The sequence below is a fragment of the Schistocerca serialis genome, chromosome 9, assembly GCF_023864345.2.
Source record: "Schistocerca serialis cubense isolate TAMUIC-IGC-003099 chromosome 9, iqSchSeri2.2, whole genome shotgun sequence".
Lineage (NCBI taxonomy): Eukaryota > Metazoa > Arthropoda > Insecta > Orthoptera > Acrididae > Schistocerca > Schistocerca serialis.
In genome coordinates this window covers 390,179,810-390,190,514 of record NC_064646.1, presented here as the reverse complement: position 1 = coordinate 390,190,514, position 10,705 = coordinate 390,179,810, and the positions used below count along the sequence as shown (strand labels likewise).

At 41.0% G+C, this 10,705-nt stretch overlaps 1 protein-coding gene across 1 annotated transcript in view; it reads left to right on the top strand.

Annotated features, from left to right (window-relative positions):
• The first annotated feature begins 293 nt into the window (after window positions 1-293).
• Window positions 294-10,705, top strand: part of LOC126419638 (protein O-mannosyl-transferase TMTC2-like) — a 188,849-nt gene continuing 178,437 nt past the window's right edge. The window contains exon 1 of the mRNA XM_050086826.1: window positions 294-425. The gene's annotated coding sequence lies outside the window, so the exon portion shown is untranslated. The remainder of the gene's footprint in view (window positions 426-10,705) is intronic.

Sequence of the window (10,705 nt, the reverse complement as noted above, 5' to 3'; positions counted from 1 at the left end):
AATAAATCCGTTTCTGGAATAAAAATCGTGTATATCAGTCACACGTAACGGACAGCAGTGTTACATGCTCCCTCCTCGGCAGCGGGGACGCAACTGAGAGACAACTGCGCGGTATGAAGGTAGCGGCGCAAGTGCGCAGGCGCGTGAGCGTGGCGGATGAACAGTAGAAAGCGAGTGACGCTGCATTCCGGCCGTATACCCCAGCACGGGGTGGGCGCAGCGCATGCGCTGTGGTATGCAGGAGTCCTCGTATATAGCGCGACGTAGAGCGGGTAGCCTACGTCAGAGTGAGCAGGGGAGCGGCGCCGCGAACGTCGGAGGCAGCAACGACGCGCCGCGACGCTTTCGACGCACGACACGTGGACACATCCTGCAAAAGCTGCTTCTGGTCGCCGCGGAACTGTCAGCGAGCTTTTCTTGTACAGGTATGTGATTCTTGCAAACGTTTTCAGTTTTTGTTTTGAGTTAGTCATATGCTGTTCTTCTTTTCGTCTACCTTGATGTGTATACAGTAAATTTTAATTAGTGCACGCTGTTTTGATATATTAATGCTTCTTGCTATGTATTTGCAAAGAAGGAAATAAAAGTACTGAACTTAAAATTTGTCTAGCCATTCTTCGACATTTTTAGACTATTTAGATGCAGCACCTGTTGCATGTCATTCAATATCTCCATCAGAAGCGGCATATGTTTTGTTTACAATATGCGTGTGTTATTTTCAAACACGGAAACATGTTCATATCTGCTATTTGTGAAGAATGTAGTGACTTTAATTAAAGCTAGTTTTTTGTTTAGTTAACGATCCCAATAGACATTTCCAGTTAAGCTAGATTTATGTTTTGCGAAACTATAATTTTCAGTTTCTAACATACTGAAATTATAATAACTTCCATTAGAAGACAGTTTCTGCAGCCGGCTGACGCGTAGTTATATTTATGGACAGCACTATAGACAGTAACCAAAACAGTATACTAGGCTACCAGACTGAATTCAAGAACAAGATCCTGTGCAGTACAATACGTTTACAAACGCTTTTAGAAATGTATAAACATACCTAGAAAGTAAATTATCAAACATAATTTTCTGTGAAATCCTTGTTTCCAGTGTTTACTACTACAGTTTGTGAAACGTTTCCGGTCGTTTTTGTCATTCTCAATAAATGTGTGTCGAAATTCTGCACTTTGACATACAGTATTAAGAGTAAAAATTAGTGAAATATATCTGCACACAGAGAATTGCTTAAACATACAGGCATATTCACAACTATTTTGTGATACATTTACTCTTTCATAGATATCATCGTTAATTGTTGGCCAACAGCGCTCATACATACATCATAAGCATAAAACTGGTCTCCAGCATCCGATTCAAAACATACGGCAAACTGTGCCGCCATAGATATAAATATTTCATTGTGATAAAGGTAAGTTAAATCTGTTGATATACAAAAGGACAAATATCAAATGAAGTCGTTTTTACTTGATTACTGCGTATAACAGTGTTTGATCATACAGTGTCTGTGTGTGTGTGTGTGTGTGTGTGTGTGTGTGTGTGTGTAAGTGTCTATGTACGTTTGTTTCAAAACATCATTTTAAAAACGTCACGCATTAGGTAAACACATTGTAAACTATGTAATGTAAATGGTCGATGAGTGGCAATATTAACTATGAAAAAAAAAACAATTATTTTTTGGCACATGAAAATAAGTTAATATTTACTCTTTAGTATGAGTACACATACATGCACACACACAGTCATGTACATTACCCTCCCACAACACACACACACCCTTAGAAATAAGAGAAGCTATTTGAAGTGCACGTGAAATTTATTGTTTATGTAACTTAAGCGTTTGTCTCGTATATAGTGCTGATATCATAATATAAATAATATACTGAAACCATATACGATTAAATATCGACATAAAACGATCTGTCATTAATAAAACCCTCTGTCATTAATAAAACAATCTGCCATTAATACATAGACACAGATGACGGTCTTCTGACATTTTCTGGTAATATATAAAATGAGCATAGTCCGTAGAAGCATATGTGCCAACAACTTAAGGTTATAATGAATCCAGTAAGAACTCAAAGCTGTTTCGAGAGTGAAAATTGTGAGAATTTCTTTTTCACTCTCCACAGCCAAGCAAAAATTCACTTTTTAGCTGGTACCTTGTGTAATAGACAATATGTAACAAAAATACATGATCCTTGGACAAACTTTTAGAGCAGTTCCCCCACTCCCAAATGCAATTATTTTCTGTGTTAGCACCTCTTCATAAATGTCTCGTTTACCAGTTATTACTGAAAAATTTATACTATTTCGCTTTTCACATGGCACTTAGCTATTTATAAGTTGTTCACTACATCATCAGATCACAGAAACTCATAGCAACTGTTCAAAATATTGTGCTTTTGTTTCTAAATATGTGTCAACTCGTCTCGTCAAAGATTGTGATACCCTAAAAATTACCAGAAAACTGCGCATAGGTTTTCCACAATTCCGTGCCCACTGATACAGTGTATTCACAATGTCCATTCGAAAAATTATGTCTCTTATGATTCCTATGAAATCAAAGAATTGAGATTGGGCAAGAGTACAGGCCATCTATTCGTTTTGGCATTTATCGGTCAGTGCTTCTCGACGATTACGACTATAGTTCATGGTGCATATGAATCATATGTCACATGATCTCTCTCATTTGTAGGGACACGTGAACGAGAACACTTGATAAAGTAAGTTACACAAAATTATGACAGGGCAAGTAACTCTTATTGAATGCTACTCTATACTTCAAAATTATCCTGATATGTGACAATATATGGGGAGGCATAAACAGTCTGGAAAACTTGTAAGGGTGCTGCAGCGTAGGTTGTGCAAAGGACTAATTGTTAACCATTTCCGAGCTAATTAGCATTGAAATAGCCAATGAAGCCGTAGCTCGTAAATTTAAGTGGCACGACAGAGACGGTGTCGCCAAACATGTTCTTCGTTTGCTTTCCTAAAACGATATAAAAATAGGACATTGGGTGGTAGTAAAGATCGAACCCGAGCCAAAACCTGAGCTGTCTCGTGCGCCAGCAACTACGTCATGAGGATAACTTACACTGGCTGTATCTGGCGGGCCATTTGAATTTGCGCCCGCGACGGCATGATTCAATACTAGTTAATCCGAAACGGCGCAACGTGTCGAATTTCTTTCTAAAGATTTATTTGTCAGCACGAGATAGCCTGAAACACCCTTACTAGCTTTCCAGACTGTTTCTGACCACCACCCAGTTTGTCAATAGAGCCATCAAGTCTCTGAAAACACAGGTCGGAACGCTCTATTGGATGAAACTTCCTGGCAGATTAAAACTGTGTGCCGGACCGAGATTCGAAAACGGGACCTTTGCCTTTCGCGGGCGAGTGCTCTGCCAGCACTCCCAGACGACGGAGACATTCGAGAACCGTTGAGTGAACGTCTTCATCGTTGGAAATTGTCTTTCTCCTAGATGTTCTTCCATCTTGCAAAATAGATAGGTATCTTATGCCACAAATTATGGACTGCATATCATCATAACCTATTCTTTTTCAGCGTTGGTCAAACTGTTGGCACCATTTTCCTACGGATGGTCGCGACATTACAATAGGGCCATATAGCGCGAGAATTTAACGGTAAATCTGTGTTCGTTTTAGAAGTCGGACCTAAATAATCGTTCTGCTCTGCTTTCTTAATTTTTGGAGGACGTTTCCAGTTGCCGGGCCATTTCAATCGCACACTGTGAAGCACCCGTTATCTGTACTGAAGCAGAACTGTGTCTGAAGCGTGGGGCGACATGTGTAACGTACTTCCTTAAGTCCCTACACATAAAATTTGGAAGAGCTCATCAGCTGACAGACTTTCAATAGAAACATTACTTAAATAAGTTTGCCGATTAACATGACAAGAAATTTATTTGTTCCCATGAAAGCGATTGTTCACAGCGGCTCTCACCTTCCACAAATTAAGTCTTAATGTTTGATCATGCCTATGAATACAGCAGACCTGGGCAATGCGTTTTTGAAGAACTCTGTCAACCCTTATATAGGTAGTACCCAGCCATGCCCACTCGATTCATCTCTCGTCTAGGAGTCCATTAAGAACAAAGAATGAAACCCCCAGCAATAAGATGCGCGAAGAGGGTGGTCATAGGAACATCAGAAGTAGGACCCGGGTCACGCAGTCGGATCCTTTACGCCAGCCGGTGTCGCCGAGCGATTCTAGGCGCTTCAGTCTGGAACCGCGCGACCGCTACGGTCGCAAGTTCGAATCCTGCCTCGAGCACGGATGTGTGTGATGTCCTTAGCTTAGTTGGGGTTAAGTACTAAGTTCTAGGGGACTGATGACCTCATATGTTAAATCCCACAGTGCTCAGAGCCATTTGAACCATTCTCGGATCCTCTACACCGACGAGTGTAGGACTCGTCTCAGGTTTGGTGAGCGCAGAAGAGAGTGTGCATATGGCCAGCCAGGTAGCAAGGCACATTTTGGGTATATCGTCAGACATGAGCAGCACGGAAAGTGGGTCTTCAAGTTTTGGACTGCTCTGTTTTACGGGTGGCATAGGGCTGTGAACTACCTGGACAGGTTATATGGGCGATATATCCTAGTGCCCAATAATACAGTCAGAATTTCGACGATGGGTTCATATTTCACGACGATAATGCATGGGCACATTGTGCCCATACAATAAATACATTCACAAAACCTCCAACCAGCCATCCGTGGAGCAGTCTGGTGTGGCAGCTACGAGCTAACATCCGAAAGATGTTCGGGCTCACATGCGGTTCCTCTTCGTCGAAATGTCTTGGCTCAAACTCGTCTAAGGGTTGAACCGCACGTGCCTCATTACACACCTTAAAGTGGACACTTCTGACCCTTTCGTTAAATTGTCTGGCTGATAGCAAGTTTGCGAAATAGGAACATAGCATATGATAACAGTAATCATAATATCAGGAAATAAAATAACGACCCATAAATGATGTAGGCCACAAAGTTGCGGTTTGGTCACAATAATATTTATTCAGAAAGCGAAGTAATAGTGAAAGTGGTCGTATTTAGAGTTACTGTTACACTCGAGCGCAAATCCATTGGACACAGCTCGATCATTCACAATCTCATCGCGAAATACAAGTTACCTACGCGAAAAGTTAAAAGTTTACAACAGGCAAGCGGCTGCTTACCGCTGCGAGACTAAGTCCCGCGATACCACACAACGCGAAATTTCACTTCGTTGCTGCCTAAAGACCCACCGTTCGCTTTCGCGTCTGCATCCGAACTGTATATCGTTTGGTGTCTCCAGTAGACCTGTCCGCTTTCGCGTCTGCACCCGCACTGACCCTCTGCCCGTCCACGGCCGCGTTTCCCGCTCTCCGAATATGCTCACTCAACTGACTGGGGCAGTTCCCTTTCCTGAAGCCATCCATCCGATTGGCTACAGCTTATTCTACATTATTTTACATTTTAAGATATTTAAATAATTAAAGCTTGACCACTTTCACGTTCTAAACAGAGTAACAAAAATATCCATTACATAATAAAAGTTAAATTCTTTTACATAAAACCAATGCAATTTCATTTTTAGCTTTGAATGCCACGGCCAGTAGCCTTGCACCAATGTGCTTTCTGGTAAACAAATAAAGAACAAAAGCAGCTATTATGCACTAAACTTTACAACACATATTCTATTACCTAATGATCGAATAAGGTGTCACGCTGTCATCGTTCAGTGTCTTTTGTGTGGAGGAAACGATGATCTGATGCTTAACTGTAAATACTGATAATTGAAATTTACTATACCTTTTAAACAAATAAAGTTACAGTGTTGATATTTACAACGTTTGCCATTTTAATGATGAGCTTTTATATGAAATGTCGATAGTTAATATTCAAGTTTTACTGGGATCACCATGAAAATTTATAGAGGATGGCTGATTAAAATTATGGTGGCTTCATTCCCTGCATTACTACAGAATTAAATAGTTTCTATAAATGTTTCCCTTTATAGCCGATCATAGGTCCTCCGTATTTAACACTGCTACATCTCCTCGGCCACAAACCCCTTGCCGGCCGGTGTAGCCGCGCGGTTAAAGGCGCTACAGTCTGGAACCGCGCGACCGCTACGGTCGCAGGTTCGAATCCTGCCTCGGGCATGGATGTGTGTGATGTCCGTAGGTTAGTTAGGTTTAAGTAGTTGTAAGTTCTAGGGGACTGATGACCTCAGATGTTGAGTCCCATAGTGCTCAGAGCCACAAACCCCTTCTACTGGGTTTTCCATTGACGTCGGTTCTGGTCTGTCCCACTCGCACACTACAGTGCTTAGGCCTTAATACAAAATAGATGCCTGGGAGTTTCCCCATCTCGTGCTGAATCTGCGCCGTTTGTGGCACACGGTCCTGGACCACAGTGTTCGTTTCACAGAACCTGTAGGCTGACTCCTTCGGCCTTATATTTAAATGAGAACTGAATGCTCGCTAACTCACACAACTGAAGATAGCAAAACGCAATTTTTAAATTTCGTGTTTAAGAATCCGTTCACGCAAGAGAATCAAACATACCGTCGTTTGCCCATCGACTCAATTATGGGCGATACAGAAATAATCATCCCTGGAGTAGAGAAACAACTGATAGAGTCTGAAACAAGTAAGTCTATGTGCGGATGGAATCCTACTTCGGTTTTACAAAAAGTCCACGGCATTGGCCCCTTGTTTAGCTTTCATTTACCGAGGATCTCTCGCCTAGTGCAAAGTCCCGAATCACTGGAAAAAAAAGGTAAGTATCTCCTGAGTATAAGAAGTGTATATAAACGGACCGCAAAAATTACGCTCTTAACAAAGGTTTGCTATAAAATTTTTGAAAATATTCTGAGCTCGAATACAAGAAATTTCGTTGAGAGTGAAAAGCTTATGTCCACGAAACAGCACGGTATTAGTAAGCACAGCGCGTGCGAAAGTCAGCTTGCCCTCCGCTCAAATGTCATACTACGAATGGCAACAGCTATACTTCACATTCCTAGATTTCCAGAAAGCATATGACACGGTACGCCCACTCGTGACCGTTAATGAAGATACGAGCTTATAGAGTAGTTTCCCAGATATGTGACTGGCTCGAAGACTTCTCAACTAATTGCACCCTTTATATTAGCCTCGACGGTAAGTGTTCATCAAAGACAAGGCTACGGTCTAAAGTGCCCCAGGGAAGCTTGATAGGACCGCTGTTATTTTCTACATACATAAATGCCCTGGCGGGCAGGGTGGGCGGAGGTCAGCAGTTATTTGCTGATGATTGTGTGGTGTACGGGAAGATGCCGAAGTTGAGTGACTGTCGGAGGATGCATCATGACTTAGACAAAATTTATAGGTGGTATGATGAATGACAACTAACTCTAAATGTAGATAAATATAAGTTAATGCAAACAAGTAGGAAAAATAAACGCGAAATTTTCAGATAAGCATTATTATTGTCCTGTTTCAGATAGGCACGTCGCTTAAATATCTGGGCGTAGCGTTACAAAGCGATATGGAAAGCAACGATCATGTGAGGAATCTGATAGGGAAGACGAATGATAGACTTCGTTTTAATGGCAGAATTTTGATAAAGTGCGGTTCATCTGCAAAGAAGACGCATATACGATGCTAGCACGACCTATTCTTGACTGTTACTCTAGTTTTCTTGAATCAGATCCACGTCGGATTAAAGGAAGACATCGAAGTAATTCAGAGGCGGGCCACTAGATTTGTTTCTGGTAGGTTCGAGCAACGCGCATGTATTAGCAGTATCCTTTTGCAACGCAAAAGTGAATCCCTGGAGGAAAGGCGATGATATTTCCCAAGAACACTATTGAGAAAATTTACATTACCTGTATTTGGATACGACTGTGAAGCGATTCAAAGCCGCTAATACGCACCTCGCATACGGACCTGGCAGCTTCTGTAATAGTTACCAGAAATGAAGCGGTAGGGAACTGTTTAGGTAGTTGATAGGTACTGAATCACAAAAGAGAGGATAATAGAAAGGTAATTTATTAAAAAAATAGAACTTTTACAATGGAGAAACACACCGTTAGATACAGTCCTTGAAATACGTGAGAGAAATGTGATGAAAAATAAATAAAAATACAGGAGATTTTGAAGAAGTCAACAAAGCTGTCCTATGTTGTCAGTTCTAAAGTAAATTATCAAATAATTCAAGTACTAACCAGTTAATAGGTAATACAAGAAAATCAGTTGAATATTCTTAACATCTGCACAAACAGTTTAAGGCCTAATTACGAGTGTCTTTCACGATGAAGCCAAAGTAATTTAAAATTTCAGCAGTTGCAGTGTAAATGGTTAACAAGGAGTTAAAGGTCAGGACGAGTCAAATAACTGCTCTTAGTAGCTGCGCAAACGGCTTAAGGTGCAATGATACGTATGTCACATGGCAAAGCCATTTCAATTACCATTTCATGCACAGTTTTCACTGAGGGATATGATGCATCGCCCATAAATATCAATTTACCGGTAACACTAATGAAGCTTAACCGGACGGAACTAGACTACAAGGATGCTTACTAGCAACCGTGACAAATAAAGGGGAGCAGAATTAACGGCTTCATTCAGGATTTACAGAAATTAGTAACTATTCTGGAAGATCTTAATCTCAAACACAGAGAGCTTTACAGTGCAATGGTAATGCCGAGCAAAACATCAGGTTAAATGTATACTAAAGGCCGCCTCTAGACGGTATCGCTTAGATTTACTCAGGAGGGATTTAGAAGAAATCGGTTGGTTAAATCATATACTGTTAATATACAAAACTCAAAAGCAAGGAAGGCGATTAATTTCAGAGATCACAAAAAGGAAACAGTGGTGATAGCCAAACAAAGATATAGACGGAATCAACTAAGCCCGGTGGGCAGCAAAGGTAGATAAACAAAGACAAGATTATTATCACACAGGAGGCTAGTTGTGTAATCACCTTGTCAGATGCTTTAACAAAATAGATACTTTTTCCTCAGATGTATTACAATATCGTTTGATGAATCTCGACATACAGACCAAAGAGCAACAGGCAGATTCCATATTTCCAGACTTCCGGAAAGAATTTGACGTGGTGCCCACTGCAGATGTAGATCTACGAAGCATAAGATGAAGCCCCTGATATACAAAACATTAAATAATGGTTAACCTCTCCTGTAACGTACATGTACTGCCAGAATCGAACATGTTTATAATTAAATATAAAACCAATACATTAAAAGAGTTAAATTTTATCATGATGAGGGTGTTGAAGGGCGATCTGTTTTAATTGTTGAAAACCATTGAGAAACTAAGACCGTACAAAATGATTTTTATTCACGTCAACCGGTATCAACGGTCTCAGCTGTCATCTTCAGGTCTTTGACATTATTTTGTAGTAAAACATGTTCATTTTGCGCTGAACGTCATGCACAAGATGTCAAGTGGATGCTGAGTTTTATCTGCTTACATCTTGTGCATGAGGTGCAGCGTAAAATGAACATGTTTTGCTACAGAAATATGTTTAAGACCTGAAGATGACGGCTAAGACGGTTGAAACCGTTTGTCTTGAGTAAAAGATATTTTGTGGGATCTTGGTTTTAAAAGAAATTTAATAAGCACTCATCGAATTTAACACTATTATGATGAAACACAGGACGTTAGTGAATTAAGGCAACTGAGCAAGTACTAAGCGCTAAACATTATTTTAATGGAATGACGAAACCATCAATGAATTACAAGCTGAGGAGCATTGAATAAACACTGTTTTCATAAAATCAAGACACTAGATAATACCTCAGGTAGGGAGTTAACAGTTAACACTAGCTGTAATTGTTGTAAACACTACTGTAATGGAAAACTCTATTTCATTAAAATGCAAGACACTTTAAAGAAGGCTGGCAATTATGGAGTAGGTAAAAAAAATCAGGAGATAACCTACAGAATGATGTGACAAAATGTGTATCTTGCACACACCAACAAGACAACCATGTTGCTCAATAGCGTGGTGAGTAGACAACAAAATTTATCCACAAACGGTGAATACGTGTCAAAAAAATCTACGAGACACAGCCAACAAGCAAAACACAAACGAACGCCTTTGGCTCTCAACGGCGGACCGCAGGAACGACACAATGTCAATTTGGTCCGAAGGGAACCAGCATGGCTCTTACATAGGTTGAGAACAAAGTTAATGCCCATCATAAACAGGTCTCAACGTATAGTCCACAATATGGGCATACAACAGCGCCCACAGCAGGCTCACTTCGTTCAACAGTCGAGCAGCCGACAGTTACACTCCAACCTGCATGAGGGCGCCAATAGCACTCTACAGGCAGGTCCGACTTCGAGCTGTATTCGGCCCAACAGGGCCTTCACACGTCCTTGGTAAGCCAGGACCACCAACTGTTACTGATTGCTAGCAGAAAATAAATTCCTACCCGATACGAAACTTTATCCGTTTTCCTCCGCTGTTGTGAGTTATGGAACACTCACGATGGGATTTCAATTGCAGCTTGGCTGCAGACGTGTAAGTGCATATACACTGAAGAGCCAAAGATACTGGTACACCCGCCTAATGTCCTGTAGGGCCCCCGCCAGCACGCAGAAGTGCCGCAACACGACTAGTCTAATGTAATGTCTTAAGTAGTGCTGTAGGGAACTGACATCATGAATCCTG